Below are 13,896 nucleotides of genomic sequence, written 5' to 3' on the forward strand. Positions count from 1 at the left end.
GTTCAAAATGAGACGGGGGAAGTGCGCACCTGCTGTGGACTGTATGCATGTATGTTTGTGTGCTCGCTAATGAGTTTGTGCACATGTGCAGACATGTATGTGGCATGTATAAATGGTGTGCGTCTGTGCCTATAGACCTGCTTGTACATGTGCATTCACCCACCACACCCAGTGGTGGACAGAAAGTACATTTACTTGAGTACGGTACTGAAGTAGCTTTTAGTAGCTTTATTTGAATATTTGTTGTTGGATACGTATGACTTTCACTTCAGTGCATAATATGAAAGATAAACAGTGTACTTAAGTTTTGACTCTACCTTATAGTTTCTATTTCTTTCTACTTACAGTATATAAAGCATTTATCTTTTGCACCTTTTTTAAAAGAAAGTACCAATTTAACTCGTACAAATTTGACAGAGCAACCTTCACTTGCAGTTAAGTAATATTTGACCAGGAGTAAACTATACTTTGACTCAAGTACTGGGGTTGAGTACTTTGTCCACCACTGACCAGCCCTGTTAATGTGTGCGCGTGCATGTGTGTGTGTGTGGTTTGTCACTGCTGACCCAGTGGCACCATGTTGGCTGATAGCGGTGGCACCCGTGTCTTGTCTTTGCATGAGTCACACAGGACGTTTACCATTCCATGGCTGGCTGTGTCTTGATGGCCGGCGCACTCTCTCTGTGCGTGCAGATGGGTTATCACAATCTGTCCTGCCATCAATCAGGAATGTGCACACACAACAACACCGCCACACAGTAAAAACCCTGTAGAAAGCGTTTCTCTCCATAATTCAACTTCTGTTTTTCTTGTAAATGAATGCACTATTTCTTTGTACAGAAGATAGTCAGTCACGTCTCGTCGTGATACTTAAAAATGTTGAAATGAAAAGGGTTACATTTGTCTGGGTGGGTGGGTTTTACAGTATAAATATTAACGAGAGCTGGTGACTAATAACCACTGGATCCATTTGTAACACTCAACTTTTCTTTTTACTGGTCTGGTAAAGTAACCGCCTTGGACATGCAGGGTTTTTGCCCCACGTGACCATTTGTAACCAAAGAACAATCAGAAAGGTCACCGCTACAGCGATCAGCTCTCCCACTCTGTGTCAATGTTGGTGTGAGCAAGACACTTAACCCTTATGCTGGTGGCTATTTTTCGCAAATATGTTTAATGTAGAGGGAAAACAGGAGGGGTCCTAGTATAACCCCATTGGTCAAAATAGTATGTAGGGTTCAAGTGATTAAGCCCTAACAGCCCCTCACAGCACTCACCATGACCATCTGAGCGGACATCTGCTGGGCGAATGCAAGAAACTCATTTTAACAAGATGGAAAAACTAAGGCACTCCTCCAGGAAGTTAAAAAGCTTTACTGTAAGGCTAATTAATCACTGAACAGGTTTAAATCATGAAAGCCTATGTGCATTAAAGATGGGAGTGCTGTGATTTTTGTACTTGGAGTCTATGGAGTTAACATGACTCCAACAAGACCCCCAGGTGTTGTTATAATATTCAAATATGGCTTCCCTGTGTATTTTTGGTTTCTTCCTGAAAGCTGAAAACCTTTTAGTCAAAAGGCCCAATCGAAATACCACCACTTTAGTGACATCATAGTACCTGATGATCATGTTTTATTGCCTTGGCTTTTCATCTTATTTGATTCTGAAGTCCCCCCCTTTTTTGAGTGGTGCAAACCACTCCAACAACCAGCTTTGTCTGTATGTTTGTGTACCTGTGTACGTGTCCGTGCACAGGTGAGCATGGTTACCATGGTCACTGACATTACGTCAGACCACAGCTGATCAGGCTATATAAGACCTTGCACCACTCAGTTCACACAGGTGTGATTTTTAATTTAAACTTATCTTAACCAAAGACCACCTTCCTAGTTCCTACACATTTCTGTTTACCTTCCATTGGCTTTTAGAACCCTGCATACTATTAATGAGACATTCACTGTGCAGCATGTGGGCGCCCTGAATCTGATTGGTGTGCAGAGGTACTGCCTGAATCTGATTGGTGTGCAGAGGTACTGCCTGAATCTGATTGGTGTGCAGAGGTACTGCCTGAATCTGATTGGTGTGCAGAGGTACTGCCTGAATGTGATTGGTGTGCAGAGGTACTGCCTGCACATCACGTTGCCATCTGTCACGAGTCTCACGACCTGTCCATCTGTCTTTACCCCACTTCCTGTTTATCTTCCACTAAAGCTCCTTGATGGGAATGATTTCCAATTCACGCTCAAAGCGCTTCTTTTCCACGTCTCTCGACACGCTCGTGCTGTGACTGTGCCCCCTCCAAACCCTTCGCCCACGACATTAAGTACAGCCCCCCCCCCCCTCCTTGGCACGAGGAGATAACAGGTGTGTAGGTGGTTTACTTTGTTATATGCTTACTGCGCAACAGCAGCACCTTAATACACATAAAGGTTAATGTGTATGCAAACACACACAGTCACACACGCTGACTTTCCAGCCTCTGGCCCTTTGTTTTGCTTTCTGTGAACCCGAATGGCCTGTGCTGGGGGATGAGTCATCGCTTATAAAAGTGTGCGTGTGTGAGTCACAGTGCACTGCCTATCATACAGTAGAGACACCCAAAGGCTCCTCTCTCTGCTTCTAAACACACTAGTAAAATGTGCTAATTTATCCATTTCCAACTCAGAGTGTGAATAAGCACAAAGGATTTTACCTTGCAGATTGGAGGAGGTACAGATGCAGAGTAGAGGAAGTGCAGCGTGGCTGCTTTGTTAGGAGAGGTGGGGTCACGTGTACCAGGAAGAATGTAATACACATGTGAGTCACGACCTATCGTCACGACCAGCCCAAAGTAGACAAATGGGGACAGCTAGGACAGATGAGTGTGACTCTTCAGGTGGAACTACTTACCTGACCCGACACCAGGGTCTAAATGTCTCAGTGGAAGAGTAGGGGAGACCACCTCCAACCACTGCAGATGCACTAGTTATATTAGCGTACAAATGTTTTATTCATTACAATTTGTTCTGGATTTCAGCTTTAACATGTTCAAGCTGGTGTACCTATTTTGGGCATGCAATTATTATGGGTAAGAATATATCAGAATATAAAGAATATAATTTCATACCTTTCAAAAATGGCATACACTTACTGACCTACAAAGCTAAAGTGCCGTAACTCTGCAAAGAACATGCTGGCTGGGGTTCAAGTAGTTGGGTACCTCTTCCACCAAACAGAGGACAGGCCTTATCTGTGCCTGTGAGTCACCGAGTCAGTGTGAGTCTTTTGCTCCGTTCCCATGTGTCACTCCTATCAGATCAGGATCTAACAGCATGTCATCCGTGGCACTGCGCCGTATCATTCTGTGCACATACCTTAAGCAGCCCTTAAGCCATATGCCACTGACCTTGTTCTGTCACTATCATACACACAGTACACCTATGTGCTATGAATCACAACAGGCCGCTGTGGTTTGTGGTTTACGAGTTTTCTCCCAGCGGAGAGCTGGGAAAGTCACTATGACAGATCTACACAAATCCTCAGGGTTTACTTAAGTGCAGTAAGGGATATTTTTTGGGTTAGAATAAGTGTTAAATAGCTCTTTAGAAAGGGGGTCTCCCAGTCTCCAGCTGTTTAGTAAACAGAAAATGCATTAACACTTAAGGTCGGGATAGCAATTTTATCCAATCAGAAGAGCATAAACTAATTAAATGTTAAATGAAGATTTCAATGAAATTGAACCCCCAGGAATTATTTCTGTACTGTTTGAGCAGCTGCCAAGCAAAGTTGTTTTTTTTAGGCTCAATAATACACCCACAATCCTTCTAAATTAGACTTTATAATTTAGGCGTTTATCAGACACTCCTATCCAGAGTGACTTACAGTAAGCAAGGTAATCACATCAAATAGCCTACAGAGAGAGACAGTGTAGTGCCTCCGTAAACTAGGGTCGCAGGTAAACCTGGCATCAGTCTAAACAACCTTTACTGGGCAGGCTAATATGAGGACCTAAATTCTGAGCTCAATTAAGCCTTATAATTTCAGCTAGTTTAATTGATTTGCCTTGATCACATCATCTAATGTTAAGAGTTAAAATAAATGCAAACCGTAGCGGAAGGTAGTCATATCAGTATCACCTTCCTTTCCTTCCCTGCCTTCTGATTTGGGACGTCCGCCTGACCGTCTTGGCACGATGACAACAGGTTTTAAAGGTGAAATGCGTACGCTTCATGCACTGCTAAGGATTTTTCCTCAAAACTCAACTGCTCTGACAAACAGGAATACCTGCTTGTCTGTCCAGACTCCAGGGGAGACGTTGCACTTTTGAGCTTCATGCAGGCAGGCATTGATTGCAGCTTTAATTGATGGGCTATGGTTTGAGGTCACAGGCAGTTGCAGTAGGTTCACTGCAAATGCCCAGTATCTATCCAGGTTCTAAATTTCCACAGAGCGGCCACAAGAGGGTGTTGTTTCAAACAATGTTTACCTCCATGGTGTGGATGGGAAAAGTTGGAGGAGACATGGCCCTTCTTCTCATGCTCTGCCTCATCTGGTGTGAATTACCTCCCTGGGGAGAGAGAGACAGACAGAGCCTGAGTGATGAAATACAGAGAGAGAGAGAGAGAGTTAAAGAGTTCTATGAATGTATCAACAACACTTCAACACCTGGCCACTGCGAAACCCACAAAGATTGCGCTGACGTATTTGAAATTCAGCTGCGATTAAATCACCTGCATCGGTGTCAGCGTTAGCAGATAGCAATGAATGTGAGCCGGGGCCAGGCATCTTTGGATTGGAACGCGGCAGCAAAGCAGCAGCTGGGTGAAGATTATTGAATGAAGTCATTCTGACCTGTGGCCACCCTGCCTTTATATGGAGAGATGGGCCCTCATGCAGCCTCTCAGCGCCTTATTTTAATGAATAAAATATTGTAACCAATCTGTAGTCTTGGTAGAGTATGTTAATATATGAACTACATCTGCAGCAGTATAGTGGCCTCCCTACTCTTCCATCGAGAAATAGGCTCTGAACACCTACTGGTTGACAAATTCCTGTAGTACTACCTGAAGCTCATATATACCATCAGGATTTTAGATTGGAGTCCCAGAGATTCATAATTTATTAATCAACCTTATTGAAATAATGTTTTAACAACAAATCCAAATCTGATTCACTCAGATAAAAGTTTAGAACTCCTGGGGCATGGGCATCTGTGGTTCAATGCAGTGATTTCTGATTTGGGTCCCCAAATAATTGGCAACACACACATTTTAAAGATAATATAACATTCATATTTTCTGATTTAATGATCTGATATAAGAACGTCACAGTATAACAGTTTTCTGAAAAACTTATGTTGCTATATCAGTGATGCTCAAACCTTTTCATGTCAAGGACCCTCAACATTATAACATTATATAACAAAGTATTTTGTTCCAGGCAATCCAGGGACCCTCTGAAGCAAAGATTTTAACTTTAAAATAATATTTGTTCAAAGATTTGCACAAATCTTCACGAAAAACAAATGTTTGAATAAATAATTATAATAATAAATAAAGAACCAATGTGCTGTGTGTATATATATATAGCTACATTCTAAAATGACAGATGCTTTCGCGGTCTTAATGGGTTTAAACCATGACAAATGTGTTCTCATTGCCATTGATCCAAGCCGGAACTTAATACATTGATCTATCATTCAAATAAACATGCTCTGAAGATGAACGCGGCCCACCCATCCGACTGCTTTCGGCTGCTGCGAACACTTGAGATCTTTTTCAAATGGGCGTTGATCCAGAAAAGGTTGAGAACCACTGGTCTAATGCATATCATTATCAAGCTGGGACCTGCACTCCTTGAAATGGAAAAGGCTGAGAATGGCTGCTTTAACACCGAGCTGAAAATGCACTTTGGCCTGCTGAGCCATCATGGTGTGCGTGCGTGTGCGTCTGTGTGCGCGCGCTTGTGCGCATGTGTGTTCATTAGAGCGTATTCTCCATACATTCTTCTGGTGTAGGAATGTAGGCTATATACGTATGGGGGATGTGAGTAATGTCTGCAGCACAGCGGGGCTTTGATTGCCCCCACCGATTGAGATGTCACACAAAAAGAACTGCAAGGATTCCCCCCTCACACTAGCCGCTTGTGACTCATCCACTGTCTGACACACTGACGTAAACGTGTGTGTGTGTGTGTGTGGCCCAAATGTCCCCTAAACTTTAAGTATAGTAGAATTTGAGAAATAGACATTGTGAGGACAATTTGTCAAGATAAATGGTTGCTTGATGGTTAAAAACATATTTTGAGTTAAAGGTCGGGTAAGTGATTTAGTACTCATTGCTATAAACTAGAGTGTTTTTTCAGTAACAGGAGTCTCCAGTTCTCTCCAGGGTTTTATTAAACAGAATTAGCATTTTCAGGTCGGGATACCAATTTTATCCAACCAGGATGCAGTCAGGATACAGATTAAACAAGTGGAATTGTAAGTGACAAAGAAATGAGCAGACAAAATTTGAACTGGAACATTATAAAAATCAAGCTGATAAATGGCTACTTTTTCCTGATTGGCTGAAATGTTGTCACCTACCTGAAAATGTATTTTCTGTTTATTAAAGAGCTGGAGAGTCAGGGATACTCCTGCTACTGAACAAACACTATATAGCAATGATTACTATCAGAATATAGTGATTTAAACTTTTGACAACAAACTTGTTTTAACCAAAAAATATCACTTACCCTAAAGGAGAATTCAGTTATTTGGGTGATTTGTAATAAGATGTGCACGTGCACATGCACACGCACTACAGTGGGGGGGGGACGCAACAGGCCAACAGCGCACACACCAAGGCCTGCCCCCACTCGATCATGACGGGAGGAAGGCCCCTCTATCCTGATTGGATGAAGATTTGGCCACCTAGCCAAAAATGAAACCTAACGTTTTTTGACCCCCAGGGGTTAACTGGGGACAGGGAGGAACTCCTTATATGGTCAGCACACTCTATAGTAGGGAGGATTATCACAACAAAACAAAAAAAGAAGTGATATTTGAATTAAGTGAAATCACTGAATATACCTTTAAATTTACCATTAAGATAAGATTGAAAGATTCAGGCTATAATGTATGCATGCAGAGTGCATGCCTGCCTGTGCATGTGCACAGGAGGCATGAAGAGAACGTGTTTTCAGGTGTGCGTGCGTGCGTGCGTGCGTGCGTGCGTGCGTGCACAAGCATACAGTAGAGAGCTGTTTGGAATATTAAAGACCGTGCTGGCGGCTGTTATAAAACCGACAGGCAACATAGCAGGAGTGTGAGTCACACAATGACTCATTAATAGCCCTGCCACTGTGTGTGTTCATTTTACTCTGAAAGAGTGAAAATGGAACCATAAAGGTCCTACAAAACAGCCTGCAAGAACTTTATAAGTCCGGTAGTGTCCATTTGCATAGGATTCTGAGTTAAATGAACACTGAGGATTTGATTGAGTGTGTTTTTGCATGTGTGTGCATGACATGTGTACCCATTTTCCAAGACGAAATGTCTGCACGACTGAAGAAAGAATGTTGACTTAAACACCCTAACTGTATGTGGGGACATTACCGTTGGCCCCCTGGTTTGGTGTCGGGTTTATATTTAGGGTCAGGGTTAAAGGTAGGTCTTAGGGTTAGTGTTTGAATCAAGGAAGACATGTAGATGTCAAAGGTTAAGGACAGGGGTTAGGGAATGAATGTAACCAATAGTGGGTGTGTGCGTGTGCACGTGAGTGCATGTACGGTACTTGCCTCCGGCCTGATTTCTACTTGGTTGCACACCGCGTCTCGCCCAGAAAATAGACTATCTACAAGAATGCACAACGATGCAACGGCGTAGCATTATGCCGACATTGCCGTTGTGTGACTATTGCAACGTTCACTCTGTTGTCACCTGTGGATTGAATTGATGTCATAACTATTCCTCAACGTTTGCAGTGTAACCATTGTAACATCCACTCTCTTGTCATATGTAAAGTTAACTGTGGTTTGTTAGTGCTGATGTAACTTGCTACTCTCTTGTTCTGCATCAAGCAGAATGATTGTAGGGTGTATACAGTACATGACATGTCATCTCGATCTGTATACTTTATTTATTGACTGTACAGTATCTTGTCTGCTCCAGGCAGGGTGATTTATAGGGCAGTGGTTCACACACTCTTTCATGTCAACAACTCCCAAATTAATATGTATTTGCCTGCAGACCCAGATCTGAAAATATTTTGTGCCAGGGACCCCCCAGAAGAGAAGATTTGTTTGAAAATTCAAAATTATTAAAAAATAGCAGATGTGCTTGTAGATCTGCTATTTGTGAATGGCCAACATATAAATGGATACAGTGGTTCAAATGATTGTGACGCTGTGTTACCAACTTTTGCCGGGGACCCCCTGGAACCCCCTGGAACCCTCCCAAGACCCCTGGGGGTCCCCAGAACCCACTTTGAGAACCAATGGTATAGGGTGCACACGTCTGTATACTTATAATAATTTGTATTTATTTATTTGTCACGCTTCTGCACCTACTGTACTTCTATTTGGCCAGTATCTGTAACCTTTACTGCTGTGCTGTCCCGACTCCCTGGTACCTGAATTTCCCCTGCGGGATCAATCTATCTCAGCTCATATAACGCGTTGTAAGCTTGTACATCAGCTATTTTCGGTCCAAGACGAGGGTGCGCAATTAGGTATAAATCAGGCGTCCCTGAGAGTGTGCCGTAAACCAGGGACCTTGACCCGACCCAGAATGCCTTGCCAGCGTGTGCACAGTAACCCCTCATCTTCCTGTTTGTCTGATTTACGTGCCAACTGGCACACACGCCCGTGTATCTGTTGTCAAGGGCGCCAAGTCAAAACAGTTAGCATACAGTAGCGCTGCCTGCTGCATTCCAACAGCACGGGTACCGCCGTAAATCAAGAGATCTCTACACAATTTTAACAAGCATGCAGTGTGTGTGTGTGCGTGTGTGTGTGTGTGCGTGTGTGTGTGCGTGTGTGTGTGCGTGTGTGTGTGTGTGTGTGTGTGCGTGCACGCGTGCGCGTGTGCGTGCACGCGTGCGTGCGTGCGTGTGCGTGTGCGTGTGTGTGTGCGTGCCGCGAGAGATAAACAGTGAAAATCTGGGGGAGGTCAGATTGTCAGAGGAAAAGTAACCGTTTGTGTGTCTGTGCGTGCGTGTGGTGATTGCCACACCGGACGATGCAGAAAGTAAATTGTTATTTCCCTGCAATGCCTGATACCAGCGTTGGTAACTCACCTCAGCATAAATCACATTTTATGGAGTCTAACAAGGAAGTGAGGTGTGTGCGTGTGCGTGTGCGTGTGCGTGTGCGCGTGCGCGTGCGTGTGTGTGTGTGCGCGTGCCAGCCACCCGGCCCCTGTGATACCACTTCACACTAGACACAAAACAGCTATTTGTTGAAGAGAATTAAAAGTTCAAGTCTTCACTTTTAACTCCTGTTGTGATACTTAGTCCTAAAACCGTGAAGTGAGTTCTCAATGAGTTCCCTCAGCACATTTCCATTGTTGTTTTTCTCATCGTGTTTTCAATTTACTCCGAAAACAAGGTATGCGTTTAGCATACAGCCTGCATAGTAAAATCAGTTAATTAAAGAGATCCAAGTAAACTCTTTGAAGTTGAGGACTTTAGATCTTCAGTGGCCTTGTGGTTAGAGTGTCCGCCCTGAGACTGAGAGGTTGATGAGGTTCAATCCCCCGGCCGGGTCGTACCAAATACTATAAAAAGGCCTCCCTGCTTGGCACTCAGCATCAAGGGTTGGCGGGTAAAGGCCCCGCGACATACTGGCATCATGTCCAGGGCGTCTACTTGTGCATCATCATTTGGGCATGTATGTTTATGTTTATGTTTTTATCTTGCACCTTTATCCAAAGTGCTTTACTATGAGCATTACATTCACCCATTCACACACATGGTGGAGGAAACCAACTAGACACCAACCTGCTCATCGGGAGCAGCTAAGGGTTCGTTGTCTTGATCGAGGACACTTCGACTGTAGCCTCGGAAACCCAGACGTTTTTATTTCCAGGTTCGACTGTAACACAGGGAATGAAGTCATCGAACCTTCTGTTTCCCAAGTGGCCTCCACTGCTGCCCCCATACTTATCTCGCTGAACCAAACGTGAATGTCACAATCCTTTGTTTACTACAAATCTTATTTTCGCAATTAATCCAAAACTCAATGCAAATTAGGTCATTTACGCATTAGCCAACAAAAACATGTCATCACTACAGCACTTCATTGACGGTCACTGTGTGAGGAGACAGTCCCCAGATTGTAAGGGGACTGTCCGAAATGTACCCTGCATTCTTAATGTGTAAAAGTTGACACAATAAGGGTTATTATCGTTGAGATTAGGCATAGCATGTTTAAATTAAAGTTTGTTTATGCTTATGTTTAAGTTCAGGTTGCGGTTCATGTTTAAGTCTGTTTAAGTTTATGTCTACAATATGTTTTGGCATGTATTAACAAGGTGTGTTAACTGATGATGGAGTTTTTGTGTGTGTGTGCGTGCGTGTGTTGGACCTGATATCCAGGTTTGGCCTCATAGTCTGGCTGCCAATCTATTTGCCCCGTGGTTGTTGTTAATGATTTCGAAATCGTCTGCTGGAAAGTGAGAGAGAGAGTAATACACATGCACAATGTGGCTCTTATCGGTGTGTTGTGTGTTATGATCAGAGAGGCAGACCTTGGCTCATTTCTGCACAGGAGCTCACCACAGCCGTTACAGTAAAGTGTGTGTGTGTGTGTGTGTGTGTGTGTGTGTGTGTGTGTGTGTGTGTGTGTGTGTGTGTGTGTGTGTGTGTGTGTGTGTGTGTGTGTGTGTGTGTGTGTGTGTGTGTGTGTGTGTGTGTGTGTGTGTGTGTGTGTGTGTGTGTGTGTGTGTGTGTGTGTGTGTGTGTGTGTGTGTGTGTGTGTGTGTCCAGTATAAATCAGGCTGGAATTATGCCTGATTTATACTTGTGTGCTGATGGTGTACACATCCTTTTATACTTGTGTGCTGATGGTGTACACCTCCTTTTATACTTGTGTGCTGATGGTGTACACATCCTTTATTCTTGTGTGCTGATGGTGTACACATCCTTTATACTTGTGTGCTGATGGTGTACACATCCTTTATACTTGTGTGCTGATGGTGTACACATCCTTTTATACTTGTGTGCTGATGGTGTACACATCATTTTATACTTGTGTGCTGATGGTGTACACATCATTTTATACTTGTGTGCTGCTGGTGTGCACATCCTTTTATACTTGTGTGCTGATGGTGTACACATCCTTTTCGTGGGCAAGGCCACTTGGCCTTTTATGTTGTAATTTATTTGAGGGCACAAAGGCCAAATGCCACGGCAGGAAGGCCATCAAATACAACAATGATTTCAAGACCAAGTGTGGAAAAAACTGTGGGAAAAAAACCTTTTTATTTCATTAAATAATTGAATTGTATAACAAATTACCAATAGGCTATTTGAATTAACTCCTGGTTCAAAAGTCCATACAGTTTCAGCCCAGGGCTAATCAGTCACTTGATTCATTTGAAGATGGAGAGTCAGGGGGAGTTAAAATTGGTATCCTAAAAATGATGATGAAATGTAGTACTAGTAATAAAAATAAACTAGTGTGTGCGTGCGTGCGTGCGACACAGTGTGGTGGTAGTGGGTTCATTACAGACCGGTGTGTGTGTGAAGCAACCAGGCCTCTATGCTAGGTAAGCAGCGTGTATATTTACAGTTGGTAAACCACTTGGCGTCTGTGTGCTCATATCAGTGGCGGTCACCCTTCGACCATTAGCCTGGCCTCTGGCCTAGATAGATCATTACAACATCATTTCATGGACTCAAAATAACTTCACATACCGGTAGACTCTCTAGTTATCCTCCGAGGACTGCAGTACAGGTGAAACATTGTCCTATCTCTGGGCTCATTTGAAGTATGCTGTCGTTCTGCTCCCATACAGGTTAACGGCACAGTATGTAACCTTTCACTGTTTGGGGTTGCCTCAAAATGCCAAATACCAAAACAAGGACCCCTGGGGGGCCTCAGATCCCTCTTTGAGAACCACTGGTTTAAACAACCTCCTATTTGAAATTACACTTTCGTGTTCCCACAAACCACACAGTTCGAATGAACAACAAAGTGAAACTCCCTTTAGGTCATGTGGCTTTCCTCAGCATTGTTGTGCGTCAAAAGGGGGAAATCTTTGTAAGGGAAAGTAAATATGACACTCACCCACTGTATTTTCTTTGTGGGAAAATGCTAAAGAAACAGGAAGTAATGTTGTTAAGTCATGAAATAACATGACGATAGTGGTTTCAGTTCAGTGCCACTGAAAACAGGCATGCTACTGTATGCTAGAATAGAGGTTTTCATATGAGGGAACCTAGAATAAGGTTACATGATCGAGGGTAGCTACTGGGACGTAAGTCGGGATTTGAACCCTGTTGACCTCAGGAAACATCACTGAGGATACGTCCCAGGTGCATCCATGCGATGTATTTTTTAGTTATAGTTATTCTATTTATAGTGACTCAGGAATAGACTATGTGACAACCAGGTATAGTCTGGTGACCACCGGAGAGACGGGTGACAGCCGGAATGTAGACGGCACCCGGGTGAGCAGTATGGGTTAGCGCCCCAGCCTGTGTCCTCCATGAGGAGGAAGCCCAACAAACCTCGGTGAGGCCTTTAGGAGGGCCATTATAATCCACCACTCCTGAATGGAGTGCCTGGTGCTGGGAGTCTGGTGCAACGCATAGGTCCTGGTCCTGGTGAGAGCAGGAGTGGACCTGGTGAGACGTAGGAGGGGCCCGGACAGGAGTCAACCCACAGAGCCTAGTCCTTCCAAGCGCCAGAATTTTGTTCTCCCGGTCCCAGCAGAGTAGTTCCGGAGCAACGGATTGTGTGGCCTTGCTCATTCCCTGATGGACTGATCGAGGGTAGCTACTGGGACGCAAGTCGGGATTTGATCAACCCCGGCTGGGTCGCCTGAGTGAGTGGAATGATGTTGGTAGACCCGAAACCCCGTTGACCTCAGGAAACATCACTGAGGATACGTCCCAGGTGCATCCATGCGATGTATTATTTAGTTACACACCAGCATTCCGAAGCCTGCTATTCCGACACACCGTGTTTCTGATGTACTCAATCAATAGTACTAACCTGTCCTGTCCCTAACCCTAACCGCACGCGGAAGCCACGTAGTCAGAATGGCGGTGTGTTGATATGCGTATCCGGAGAACTCGCCAGTTTACCATCTTGCTGCGATTTAGTGCATTTTACTTCACCTTCATTTAAATTGCATTGAATTGAGAGAGGATAGTTGTTTAGAGTTAACACTGGAGAAAGTAGGAAGTACTGAAACAATGTAATTGAAATGAAATGATTACTATATTTACCCAGGGTATCTGGGCTAAGCTCAATAACTTGTTTCCAGCCAGGCCCTGCTCATAGAACATTTCATCGTAGTGGTTCAATGCCTTGTTCAAGGGCACTTCAGCGGTGTTAATTTTAACGTGTCGGACCGCTGATTCGAACTGGCGACCTTCCGGTATCAAGACCGCTCCGCAATCCGTTCGGCCACCGCTGCCACTAATTAATTAGTAAACATCCTGAAATGGTAGGCCTACTTATCATTGGTATTCATATACTCACCAAAATAATTTGATCACTTTGGAAATTAACTATAACATCTGTGAGTTTGACATACTACACTGATGAAGACAGCATGTTAGCATAACGATGAAGACATTGATGAAGAATATTCGCTACAGCGACTTGGTAAACTGGCGAGTTCTCCGGTATCCTTGGTATGCCACTCTATTCTGTTTCCCTAGAATAAGTAAGGGATAATATCTGGCTAGGTGGTCACCTAGC

Source organism: Electrona antarctica (assembly GCF_951216825.1).
Source record: "Electrona antarctica genome assembly, chromosome: 15".
Classification (NCBI taxonomy): Eukaryota; Metazoa; Chordata; class Actinopteri; order Myctophiformes; family Myctophidae; genus Electrona; species Electrona antarctica.